This window comes from Diplotaxodon limnothrissa, linkage group LG3 (genome assembly GCF_057381915.1).
Source record: "Diplotaxodon limnothrissa isolate DT_005_m linkage group LG3, D_limnothrissa_male_GT1.1, whole genome shotgun sequence".
Lineage (NCBI taxonomy): Eukaryota > Metazoa > Chordata > Actinopteri > Cichliformes > Cichlidae > Diplotaxodon > Diplotaxodon limnothrissa.
In genome coordinates, this window is record NC_140598.1 from 7,203,971 (window position 1) to 7,217,363 (window position 13,393).

General features: G+C 41.8%; 1 pseudogene; it reads left to right on the forward strand.

Annotated features, from left to right (window-relative positions):
* Positions 1-232: 232 nt before the first annotated feature.
* LOC146634349 (uncharacterized) lies at positions 233-1,756 on the forward strand (annotated as a pseudogene).
* The last annotated feature ends 11,637 nt before the right edge of the window (positions 1,757-13,393 follow it).

Below are 13,393 nucleotides of genomic sequence, written 5' to 3' on the forward strand. Positions count from 1 at the left end.
TTGTATGTTATCAACATTTCACTAAATATGTTGTCTCTCATGTTTAAAATAGGCCGACCAAGAGCAAAATAGGTATGTCTGCAGACTCTGCTGTAGCCAAAGTTATCAGATCTCCTGTGTTTTTAAATCCCTAACTGCTCGATCATTATCATTTTAGAAGACAACAATTTCTCAAAGGAGGTTCAAAACTAATGCCTACAAGATTACCAAGAGGAGGGTTCGGGGCTCTTACATGACTCCGGGAAGTCAACACTTGGTGGATGAGGTGTGTTACCTTTGACACTTTTAAGACAGTCCTGTTTATCACTACTAACAATAAGCAAATATGTTTTCACTCAACAGATCCTTCACAGCATGTTGTTTCTGGGCAAAATCAACAACATCCCCTTTTCTCCAGAAGAAATCTTCCCTAATCCTTTTGTTTTGGGTTCTTTAATGAGAAGATATCCCAGGCCTTTTAAGTTGTATTCGACTCAGCTTCCCAGGCGAAGTCCCTTCTCCTGTGTGCTCGACATGGTAAGATAACTCTTCTCACATTTTCAGTCAATCTGACAAACTTCCAGTTTTTAGGAAAGTATAATGCAAAGTGCTTTTTTACTGAGAAATCCAAAGAAAATCCATACTGTACCTTATACTTCAACATATGCTTCTAGCTATACTTCTCCACCAAACACAGAGACTGCAGGAGAGCTGGAGACTTGCTTCAGAATTTGTTAGTTCTAAATAATGTCTAACAGACTCATTATTGGAGATGCTTACAGTCTTCAAGGCGTATATGATGCTGTCACTGTGTAGCTGCTGGATCTGTTAAGTCAGCTCAAAGACTCTAAATTCAGCGTGTTTTGACAGCCCGGCATAGCAAAATAGAAAAAAAAAAGGTCAATTAGCAAATTTAATTATAAATTAGTGAGAACAAAGATGGATTTTTGCTTATTGATTTAAAATTAAATAGATTTTTGTGACATGTTTCACCCCCTATCTTAAAATGTCTAAATCAAAAGCATCCAATGGTCCTGCATAGTTAAACAAGTCAAGCAGCGAAACAAACATGTTGATCAACTTTCTATGAAAAACAACTATATAATCAGGTGCAACACTTTGACCAGATCTGTAACTGTTTTCAGATCGTCCTGCAAAATAACTCAGAGAATGAAGAGCAAATAAAGCAGAGTCTGCAAGATCTCCTCACAGACTTGGACTTAGAAGAGAATAATAAAAAAACAGCTTTCGTCTCGTCCACCATCTGCATTTCTCAAAAATCCCAAACCAACAAATCAGAAAGGTACTGCGGAGTCTCCATGTCCACCAAAGGTCCTAACGCTGGGAAAATTATGATTGCTGCCTCCTGTCTTAGCAAATGGCATAAATATGTATCTGGTGTGGTGATGACCTATTATCCAAACACAGTCCAGAAAGATTACTTTGATGGAACAATTGAAGTACCTGGAAATATCAGGTGTGAGGCTTTTTGTCTCCGTGATGGTGCCAGAATGAAGCCTTGCAGATCATGTAAGAATTTGTTTGGCTTGAACACAGAAGACCTCAGAGAGTGGCCATATGGTAACTGTGCTGAAGCTGAGAGCCTGAGCAATTTGCTTGAAAATGAGAGAGAAGTTGAAACACATGTGGATGAATACTCAGCTGAAAAGGACAACAGGCAGAGAGCTGAGGATGAGGTTGATGGGTTCTTAGAACTGTGTTGCAAAGGATTCGGTTTAACTGGACAGGTGAATTTTACAACCCAGAACAAGAGTGAGATTTCATGAAATCATTTGCATTCATCATTCTGATAAATCAAAGATTCTCTGCTCTGACAGCATCTGTGTGGATTTTCTGTAATCACAGAGACGTGTATAAGCATGTTTACTTTCCATCTCCATGTAATTGTCACATTTAATAATTAAAACTGGCTTCTATGGGTTTTTGTTTGTTTGCTTACATATCTAGTGTTTAATGCAATATGAAGCATTATCAGACAGCATTTATTGGGAAGAATCCCATATTTATACTGGTCTGTACCCAGGGTACACAGAAAATAAAAACACATGTTTTCTTATTATGATCCCAACTATAATTTACTTAAGCAAAAGCACTACATGTGTAGTTATAATATTTATAGCAGTTACTGTTGAGCTTTAAATTTATCATCTTAAATGTTTATATGCTGATTATATTGCTTTATATAAGAAAGGCCTAACTCTGAGTACACTCTGTGCCAAAAAGTGCTGACAGGAAACTGCATGCTTTTGCAGAAACGTGCTTTTGCAGCTAGAAAGTGAAGCTGATATATATCAGTTTTAATTAGTTTTTACCAACTGCTTGCTAGGGCAATCCCACGAGTTTGGTGTTTTTGTATTGAACATGATTCCAAGTGCTTTCTATAACACATAGCAGAGGTGCCACAACAAAGACTGAGAAGAGGACAGGAAGAGACAGTGAAAGAGATGCACTCCTTCGCCATTCATGTTAAAGCGTTGCATAGCTTTAATTTTAGAGAGTGTTGCATAACTTTAGTCATTTTTCTACCACAGGTGAAGCCAAGAATTGTGAAGCTCTCTTTTGGCCAAATACCAGAATCTGTAAGAAGAAGAAAAAACAAACAATCAAATAGGTCATTATTAAGAGGACAACAATCTCTTGATGATTATCCACAGTGTCTTTGATAACTCTGAGATACAAACTGTCAAGGATATACACATCCCAGCAAACAATAGCTGTGTTTGACTAAAGCGATTAATAACAAGGACAGAGCTACAATCACTACAGTCAAACATAAAGGGCTTAATCCTGAATCCAAGTCTGAGCTGTGATGCCGTTGGTGCTGAAAGCTGCTCAGATCCTGAAGCTGCACGTTTTGTCTCTCTCTAACCAAACCAGCAGCAAAAGAAGACACATTTCGCTTGACATAAACATTGTCATGAATTCCCTCTTACTTTTGCTGGTTTGCTTCCACCACCATTAAAACACACACAGAAAAACAACACAGCACAGCTCTCTGCCCCTCTCAGTGTACTTTAAGAACACCGTTTCCCATCTCAAATCTCTGTTTTTGGCATTATTCGCTTGCTTGTTATGAAGCAGTCTACCGTTGTTTACAGCCATTTTTTTTTAATGACTTCCGACAAGACAGCCTCATTTCTGCTGTTCAATACCAAATTTTATTTATTTTTTTCAAATTAAGTGAAACTGCAAAATGCTCTGCTGTGTCTCTATTAAAACCTCTTATTAAAACCTCTGAATCACTTCAGCAGCATCAGCCAATGTACATTTGTTGAGTCGTGGTTCTCGTCTGCTTTTGTTCTACTGCAGAATAATATTTTTAAGGTTATCTACTGTAAAAAGCTAGGCCAGGAAAATCTGCTTCATGGTTTTGTGTTTTATCCTCAGTTACTTTGTCACAAAAGCATCTGCTGTGATGCTCACACCTCTGATGAAGTTTCACAAGTGTCAGTACTGATAAATGATCAGAATTATAATGTTTCTGACTCTCTGAGTAAGAATTAAATGGAATCTAATTGGGACCTTGTGAATTGGAATTGAACAGGTTCTAGAAATCAGTGATGATACTCAGCTCCAATACCCACCTATGATATTAGGCTGACGAACGCTGACTGGGTTTCATTTACCAGCTTTTTATGTTCTTCCTGCAGTTTCCTCCCCACATCACTCATCTTAACTTTTTTCCAGTCCTCCTCAGTCTAAACAGAACACACAACAATACAAAGAAAAGCTCAGGTGATTGATCTCTAACACTAGGCATCCCCAGTCTTATTCTTAGCAGTCTAACTTCTCACCATATCTTTGAAGGCCTCTCCATTGTAGTAGCGCTTGGATGCTGGATACTCTATCGTTTTGTCACATAGTTCCAGAAAACTGGAAGCCACCAGATGCAGCTCCTCTCCGTCATAGCCGTACAGCTTTTTGTCCTCACGCGTCATCAGCACAAGCTCGTCACATGGACATGAGGTGCCCTTTACCACACCAATAACCTGCATTTTTACAATCTCGGGAAGGTAGAATTTTCCCCAGGCGTTAACTTCATCATCATCCCCGTTGTATTTGGTGTTCTCAAGCTCTTCTATCCACAGGTCAGCACCACTTGGCTTCTTCAGGTGAACGCACATGCTTTTGTTTTTGGAAACAAAATCTTTCACCCATTTCAGGTACTTTTCACCTGGAAAGAAGCAGACAAGGAAATATGGATGAATGTAGAAGTGTTGGAAAAGACAAATAGCAAGGTTATCCTACAGCAGTTTGTGAAAATGTTGTATCTTGAAATAAGCAGGCAAAATGAGGATCTCACTTATCTCATATGTTCTGACTACCGACTTTCTTCAGTTAAAGGACAAAAAAAGGGCACACTGGAGGCTGACAGAGTGTGCAATGGTGGGAATCATTTTGCAGAACTCACTAAAGTTTGTTTCTCCTGGAACAAGCTTTTTACACTTCGGCAAATGAAAATACTGTGTTAAACTAAAAAAGAGCACCAGACCAAGGTCTACAGTACTAACAGAAAAGCATGCCGTTACCTGTTGCCTGTCGACACAGCTGCTGATCTTCCGTACCAAAAAAATGAGGATCCCTGAAAGGAATAGAAAGGTTATGTTAAAATGAATGACTGTCACGGTGATCATGGGAAGCTCCAAAATATCACAATAGCTACGAAATCACAAAATGCAGTGTGATGTCTGTAAGCACCAAACATGACATCTCTGCAAATTCATCTTGAAATATGTAGGTACCTCACACGTACAGCTGCAGCCATCTCAGCCATTTATCACTGTGGCTGCCAAGTGGCTGCCACTTCACAAGCGCATGGCCCAACATAGAAGAGCCACCTCCACAGGACAAGACTCAGCAGTCCATCTGCATCTTAAGGATAAAGGACACTCTTTCGAGGATGCTAATGTTCACATTTTGGGCAGAGAGGACAGATGGTTTGAAAGAGGAGTGAAAGAAGCCATCTATGTCCACTGTGAGCGACCATCTTTGAACAGAGGCGGGGTTTACAACACCAACTCTCTGCCATCTATAATCCTGTTTTGAGATCCTTCCCAGACGCCTTAACGCCCACTCACATCCTGGGCCATCTGACCTCAGGAATTCGCATGATAAGGTGGGGCCAGGTTTCACAATGAACTCACCCGAAACTGGCTGATTGGGACCCACGCCCAGTTTCACACCTTGGCTCAGGTGATTAGAGGATCATCAGGGGGTCCTTTTGTCCCTCTGTGGGGGGAAACTCCCACTAGGTTTATATCTGGGACTCTCCACCATTTGACCCTAGAACTGAAGAAGCTTCTCGGATGAGAGGTGAAACGTCTTCAAGTAACTTAAAGAAGTCCAGACGCTTTTCTTTGCAAGCTCCTTTGACTACGATGACCTGGATGACTGAGAACCTTCACAGACATAAGGTGAATGTGACAAACAAAGCGCCTTCTTGTTCTCTGTGATAATGTAAAGTTATTAATGAAAAAACAAACGAGTAAAAAACGGACTGGAAACATGTCTTCAATCAAAACTCGACAAAAACAAAGAAACAGCCTCACTTCTCTGCGACGCTCCCTAAAAATGACGTTACGTGTTACGTACCAGAGATTTCTATACAGCCCTTTATCAAGCCGAGAGAAAGTGACACAAAAACCCCCCAACTAATAACGACTAGCAGAGAGGCTCAGCTGAGTGTAGTTACCTGGTTTGCAGACGCATACAGACGTTTCCTGTCCTCTCGGACGCAGCTGTGATAGAACATGTGGTGCATTACCGCCACCAACTGGCTTGGAGTGAGGACCGGAAATCGCTCATGCCAAATCAAAAAAAAAAAAAAACATAAAGAAAAATGAAGTGAAGAGATAAATGAATACATTAAATCAAGAAGAAAAAAACCCACCACCGGACATATACATCCTCATATCCTTCTGTACAAATGAGTTTGTTTTAGAAACTGAAAAAAGCCACAAAACCTTCACATCTAGAAATCCTTTGCAGTAAAACTTGTTTTTTGGCAGGTTCCACAGGTTTTGAATCAGTTTTCTTCTTTATTCCTGATAATTTTGACAATGAAAAAGAACATGTTCTATAGGGCTTTGGAGTTGACGTCACGCCGCAATGCATTGTGGGAGCGCGGCACCATTTTCGAGGTCTACGATTCAAAACAAACACACTGTGTTGGAACGACGATTACAAGATGCTTAAAAGCAGCTCAAAAGAGAACGGACTGTATAGAGACCGATTGCGTCCAGAGGCGAAGCGGCGGTACTTGCAGAAAATAGCGTGCAGTGGAAATGTGGACCCGTATGAAATACGGCCGTGGAGTAGAAACCCTGAAGACGTAGCCTGACATATTCTCGTACCTTATCTGTGGAGTCAGCGCGTACAAGTCGTCATTCAAACAAAGGTAAGTCAGCTCGAGTACTGCGTGTGAAATGCGTTTGATTTCCCTGCAAACATTCACATTAGTGCAGCATAAATTCATTCATGAGGGGAAATTACAGTGAGAACATGTGGAGGCTGTTAGAGGGAGAAGATAGTGAGTTCAGTGCAGGGCTGTGCAGAGAGGTTTAAAGGGGCGGGTGCTCAAAGTTAAAAAGGGGCACATTGAACCAGGCTGAATAACAACAACACACATTCATCAAGAATCTAATATGGGAAGGGCAGGGCTGTGTTGGTCTGAGACTGTAGACATTAAAAAGTCCACAGGAGAGATGGTAGCTGATTAAACAAGTGTCATGAGATAATAACAAAATGCAAAGATTGGTGACAGCGCTTGGAACCATAAGGCAACAAAAAACTATGTATGTAAAAAAAAAAAAAATATATATATATATATATATATATATACACACAGTGGGGCAAAAAAGTATTTAGTCAGCCACCGATTGTGCAAGTTCCCCCACTTAAAATGATGACAGAGGTCAGTAATTTGCACCAGAGGTACACTTCAACTGTGAGAGACAGAATGTGAAAAAAAAATCCATGAATCCACATGGTAGGATTTGTAAAGAATTTATTCGTAAATCAGGGTGGAAAATAAGTATTTGGTCACCTCAAACATGGAAAATCTCTGGCTCTCACAGACCTGTAACGTCTTCTGTAAGAAGCTTTTCTGTCCCCCACTCGTTACCTGTATGAATGGCACCTGTTTGAACTCATCATCTGTATAAAAGACACCTGTCCACAGCCTCAAACAGTCAGACTCCAAACTCCGCCATGGCCAAGACCAAAGAGCTTTCGAAGGACACCAGGAAAAGTATTGTAGACCTGCACCAGACTGGGAAGAATGAATCTACAATAGGCAAGCAGCTTGGTGTGAAAAAATCAACTGTGGGAGCAATCATCAGAAAATGGAAGACATACAAGACCACTGATAATCTCCCTCGATCTGGGGCTCCACGCAAGATCTCATCCCGTGGGGTCAAAATGATCATGAGAACGGTGAGCAAAGATCCCAGAACCACACGGGGGGACCTGGTGAATGACCTGCAGAGAGCTGGGACCAAAGTAACAAAGGTCACCATCAGTAACACACTACAACGGCAGGGAATCAAATCCCGCAGTGCCAGACGTGTTCCACTGCTGAAGCCAGTGCATGTCCAGGCCCGTCTGAAGTTTGCCAGAGAGCACATGGATGATACAGCAGAGGATTGGGAGAATGTCATGTGGTCAGATGAAACCAAAGTAGAACTTTTTGGTATAAACTCAACTCGTCGTGTTTGGAGGACGAAGAATACTGAGTTGCATCCCAAGAACACCATACCTACTGTGAAGCATGGGGGTGGAAACATCATGCTATGGGGCTGTTTTTCTGCCAAGGGGACAGGACGACTGATCCGTGTTAAGGACAGAATGAATGGGGCCATGTATCGTGAGATTTTGAGCCAAAACCTCCTTCCATCAGTGAGAACTTTGAAGATGAAACGAGGCTGGGTCTTCCAACATGACAATGATCCAAAACACACCGCCCGGGCAACAAAGGAGTGGCTCCGTAAGAAGCATTTGAAAGTCCTGGAGTGGCCTAGCCAGTCTCCAGACCTCAACCCCATAGAAAATCTGTGGCGGGAGTTGAAAGTCCGTGTTGCTCGGCGACAGCCCCAAAACATCACTGCTCTCGAGAAGATCTGCATGGAGGAATGGGCCAAAATACCAGCTACTGTGTGTGCAAACCTGGTAAAGACCTATAGTAAACGTTTGACCTCTGTTATTGCCAACAAAGGTTATGTTACAAAGTATTGAGTTGTATTTTTGTTATTGACCAAATACTTATTTTCCACCCTGATTTACGAATAAATTCTTTACAAATCCTACCATGTGGATTCATGGATTTTTTTTTTTTCACATTCTGTCTCTCACAGTTGACGTGTACCTCTGGTGCAAATTACTGACCTCTGTGCAAGTTCCCCCACCTAAAATGATGACAATCGGTGGCTGACTAAATACTTTTTTGCCCCACTGTATATATCAGCAATCAATCAGAAAATCATTGGTTCATATTACAATTAAATATGAACAGGCTCCTTAGATGTAAGCAGTTCAGATCTGATGTCATTTACATTCTTCACACAGCACATTCGTCCAGGCTGACAGGTAAACATAGAACTAATCTCAGGTAACATGACTCATAGTAGAGCTCCAGTAAGAAAGATTGCAGGCTCTAATATTATTACCACACAATCCAAGGACACACCAACAGCTCAGATTTGTAGAACTATTTAAACAAATGTCTTCTGAATATTCAATTCAGGTTCACAGTGGGGGGGGGGGGTTTCGTGGAATTTTTAAAATAAAGTCTGCAACACAGAAAGAGCTGTGATCAAGCTATTTATTACTGCGCCAACACACATCAAACATCACAGTTCAGTCATGTCAGCGCTGCCACAGAAGTCGTGCTCCTCCTCCTTTATGCATTCCAAGGAAGAGGGAGGAAGTTACAAACTGATCCTACCACACTTCACGTGTCTCGCTATGAAACCTAACGCATCAATGGTTGTGCTGTTTTGTGCCCTTGGCCTTATCAGCACCTGTAAAGGGAGTTGTTTTCTCAAACTGCTGAAGTAAGTTCATCTAGTTTTAGCAACTTTCACTGAACAGTAACAGTGTCACAACTAAGCATATGCATAAGCACTTAAACACTTTAAATGAGAATAACAGAACATTTCTATTACAGAGGCTGGAACCTGTCCCAGTAGTAGGTAGAGCACACCTGGACAGGTCACCAGTCTGTCAGAGGACTAACACAGAGACAGACATCAGAGTAACAAATCTATTTAAAATTAATGTAAGTTTGCTGCAGCTGTATGTATGAACATGTGTTTCTGTGCTCACAGTCCACCTCTCAGGAACCTGCAGTTCACTTTAAGTCTACTTTAAACAGACCTCACAAAAGGCTGATGTGGCTGGATCAGTAGTCTGATTTGAGTACGATACCTTTGGCCAGGGATTCATCTGGTGCATCGCTTCACTGCAGTCTTACGTATTTTCCCCACACCTGAATAAAAAAATACTGATATATACAAATAACAGCTTCAGCTGATGCAGCCTGACTCAATCCTAGATGTTCAGCACACAGAGACACAGAGGTGCCGTTTAAAGTTTAGTGTTAACCTGAGTCACTGATCATTTGCAGTATTACAGAGTCTGGCAGTCTTTGCATGATGTCCACGTCACTGTAAGTTTCTAGCTGACTTCACTGCAATTTCAATTTCAATTTCTGCTGTTCACAAACGCTGTCCATCTAATCTGACTGAGTTGGAGCTGTTTTGCAAAGAAGAATGGGCAAAGATTTCAGTCTGTAGATGTGCAAAGCTGGCAGAGACAGACCCTAAAAGACTGGCAGCTGGAACTGCAGCAAAAGGTGGTTCTACAAAGTGTTGACTCAGGGGGCTGAATAATTACGCACACCCCACTTTGCAGTTATTTATTTGTAAAAAATGTTTGGAATCATGTATGATTTTCGTTCCACTTCTCACGTGTACACCACTTTGTGTTGGTCTTTCACCTGGAAGTCCAATAACATTGATTCATGTTTGTGGCTGTAATGTGACAAAATGTGGGAAAGTTCAAGGGGGCCGAATACTTTTGAAAGCCACTGTATATGTAGACACAGGACTACAAGTAGAAGATCAGACATGAAAGTGGAGATAACACAGAAGACCTGCAGCAAAGGTCAGAGGTCAGACTGGGCCCCTGGATTCAACAATGAGCCAATGATCATCAAGCAGTGACTAAAGCAGAGCCCTGACCTTCTGACATTCATCACACAGTCAGAACAAATGTCTGCTGATGACTTCATCTCATGAAACGACTGATAGATGTCAGTTCATTGATCAGCTGAGCTGCTGATCTTCATCGTCACAGAAACATTCAGCTTGTTTCAATCAGTAAATAACTCCCACTACTCCCAGTTTGAACTGTTCCCACTCAAAATGCTGTGAGAACAATGATCATTGTAGAACTTCACAAACATCACGTGTTGTTTTCCACATGTAAGATCAGCAAACATACAGAAACTTCCTGTTGCCACACACGGCCTCTAAAATCTCTTCCACGCTTTCTGTCTGAAGTCCACTCTCTGTGTCGGATCCACAGGAAACAACAAGATCTTATTAACATGGTTTTCAATGTGTCTCCTTCCAAAAAGTCCAACCAATGAACAAATGTGTGTATTTGTGGAGGCCGAACAAAAGCATGACACATTTCTCTGTTTCTATAAACTGGAGTCAAACACAAACATGAAGAGTTTCACTGACAGACTCCAAAATGCCCCCACAGTGGATCAAAGGGAAATCCTACAGTGTGGCCAGAGACTCTTAATGGCTCCAACATCAACACATCCACAATGTTGGATCCAGTTCTGCCTCACAGAGTTACTAAGACACACCCTCTGCCAGCATCACAACAGCTCCACCTGCTTCACCTGCCTCCTCAGCATCTGTACACCTGAAGAGAAAAGAAAGGCTCCAACAGCTCAAATCTACAAAGGATTCATGAAGTTTCATCCAACAATAACATGTTTGCCTTCCACAGTGTGCTGTTAGACACCACTGTACCTCTGCCATTTCAAAAAGAGCAGCTTGGGAACATTTTGGCTCCAAACACTTTGTGTTTAAGTTCTTTGTTTTCTTTGTGAAGCCGACAACATCTGGAGCTTTGTGACTCATAGAAACATCATTTTGTTCTTTAGATGACAGCAGATTGGGACTGAATAATCAATCACTATCAAACCAATAAAGACAAACATGCTGATTTTACAGGAACTTTGTTGGAGAAGCTGCAAAGACATGAAACTGGTGGAGATCCCAAACCAGTTGATAGTGCTGGTTATTCCAAATAAAGCTGTTTCCCTTTGAGATGAAATGACTTTGTGTCCTGATATATAATAAAGATGTTGTTGTTTTTGAGCCCCTGTATTAAAAGTAGTTTAAAGTCAGCTTGAGTTTGATGTCTTTATGTCAAAGCTGCTCATGATGTTGAGCTGCTGATGGAATAAAAACAATATAAAAGCATGTAGTCCAGACTTAAATGTAGCCTGTTGTTAGCTGAGGTCCACACACAGTGTTTGACAGTGTAAAGTGTGTGAAAGGGCTGCTGGTGGAGCTCACTAGGATGAGCAGGTGACCACGAGGTGGAGAGCAGCTGGCCTGGCTTTGACCCGGGCCACGCCCCCTTTCTCTCTGCTTTGCTGTCACTTATCTTCACTGCTCTGTCCAATAAAGCTGAAAAAGGCCCCGAATCAAAGAAATCTGCTGCAGCCTCTGAAATGTCTTCTGTTTCCTTCCCGACGGCTTTTTCACCGTCAGCCCATCAGACAGTCCAGCAGCATTTATGATGATGTCATGATGTTGAAGAGGCTGCTACGGTGGCCTCCCGTGACCCCCAGCCTCATCACAGCTGAGATGCAGACATTTGAAAACATTCAGCAGACAACTGAATAACAGTCCAACACAACAGTCTGTGTGCAGACACACACTGACCTTTCATATAGTCAAACACAGCTGGTTGAGTCATTTCTCTGTGAGTCTAAAGTGAATCTAGTATTTGAAAGTCCACTTCCTGTATTTGTTGTTGAAGACTTCTTCAGCTTCTTCTCAAGGACATCAGCTGCTTGTTTGGCAGCAGAGGCAGTTAAGAAGCTTCCTGAAAAACACTGAACAGTGAGTTCACTGTGGCATATGACAGATTCAGCTTTCTGTGTGCAAATGTGTCTGTGTCGACCTTTCAAATGCTGTTGAATCCAAAACATCAGCGGCTCCTCGGCTGCTCACTTCATGCACTTCTGTCTGTGTGACAGTCCAATGACATCACAGCTGTTTCCAGCCCCAGTGTATCAGGACTGGACACCTTTAAACATGTCGAGGATCAAACAGCGTCCAGCTAAACACACATGAAACTATCAGAGCTGACAATCATTCCAATAACATCTAATGGTTCATGTATGTAGACACAGGACTACAAGGAAATGGCTCTCAGCATCTGGCTGTGGGAACACATGAGTCCCTGTTTGTGTTCAGATTGTGTGCATGTTTTAGACGTGTGTCACATGTAGAAACACAACAATCCCACAATGACACACAGATGTGTTTGACACAGCTGTGCAGCTGTAAGTTGTTTCTAATGATTCATTGAAGCTCTTCTAACATTCTGGAGACGATCAGTACATGAATCTGTTCAACACGACAACAATTTGACTTCAGTGTGAACGTTTGCATTAAATAACCTTCTTCATCCAGCTGACAGCATCTTCATCCTATGATGTGAACAGTTCCTCCTGTTGATGACAAACCTCTGACAGGATCTGCTTGAGGAGCTTTTTCATGTGCAGCTCTCTGAGCTCAGGGCTGAGCTGCTGTTTCATCTTTAAGAGCTGCTGCCTCCTCGCCGGACTTGTTCTCCTCTTCTTCTCCTAATGACACCATTTCTGCTTCATATTAAATTCAATAAAGATGCTGACATGTATCTGTAGCAACAACATCATTGAATCTAGAACAACTGGAGCCAAACCAGTGGCTCTGCTGGGATCACTGGTGAGCCAACACTTCCTTGTTGATGCAGATTTCAGGGCTTCCTTTTGCTCCTCCGTTATAACTGTTCTCTCTTCTCAACACATGATGACACAAAGGAATCAGCAGTGACAAAGATGATGCTGAAGAGAAGCACACACTTCACACATATAACAGACCAGTGCAGTTACACACACCTCTGCTCGACATCAGGCCTCAAACAAAGACACAAAACACTAACTTGACTCTAAACAGAAGAAACGAGCAGCTGTTTCTGTTCTGTGCTTATTTATATTTGACACACATGCTTCTCTTTGTGCAAACACACATCGCACTATAAGGGTAACCTCGCACACAATGATTGGACAGCACAGTGATGATGCTGGGAGATCCTATAC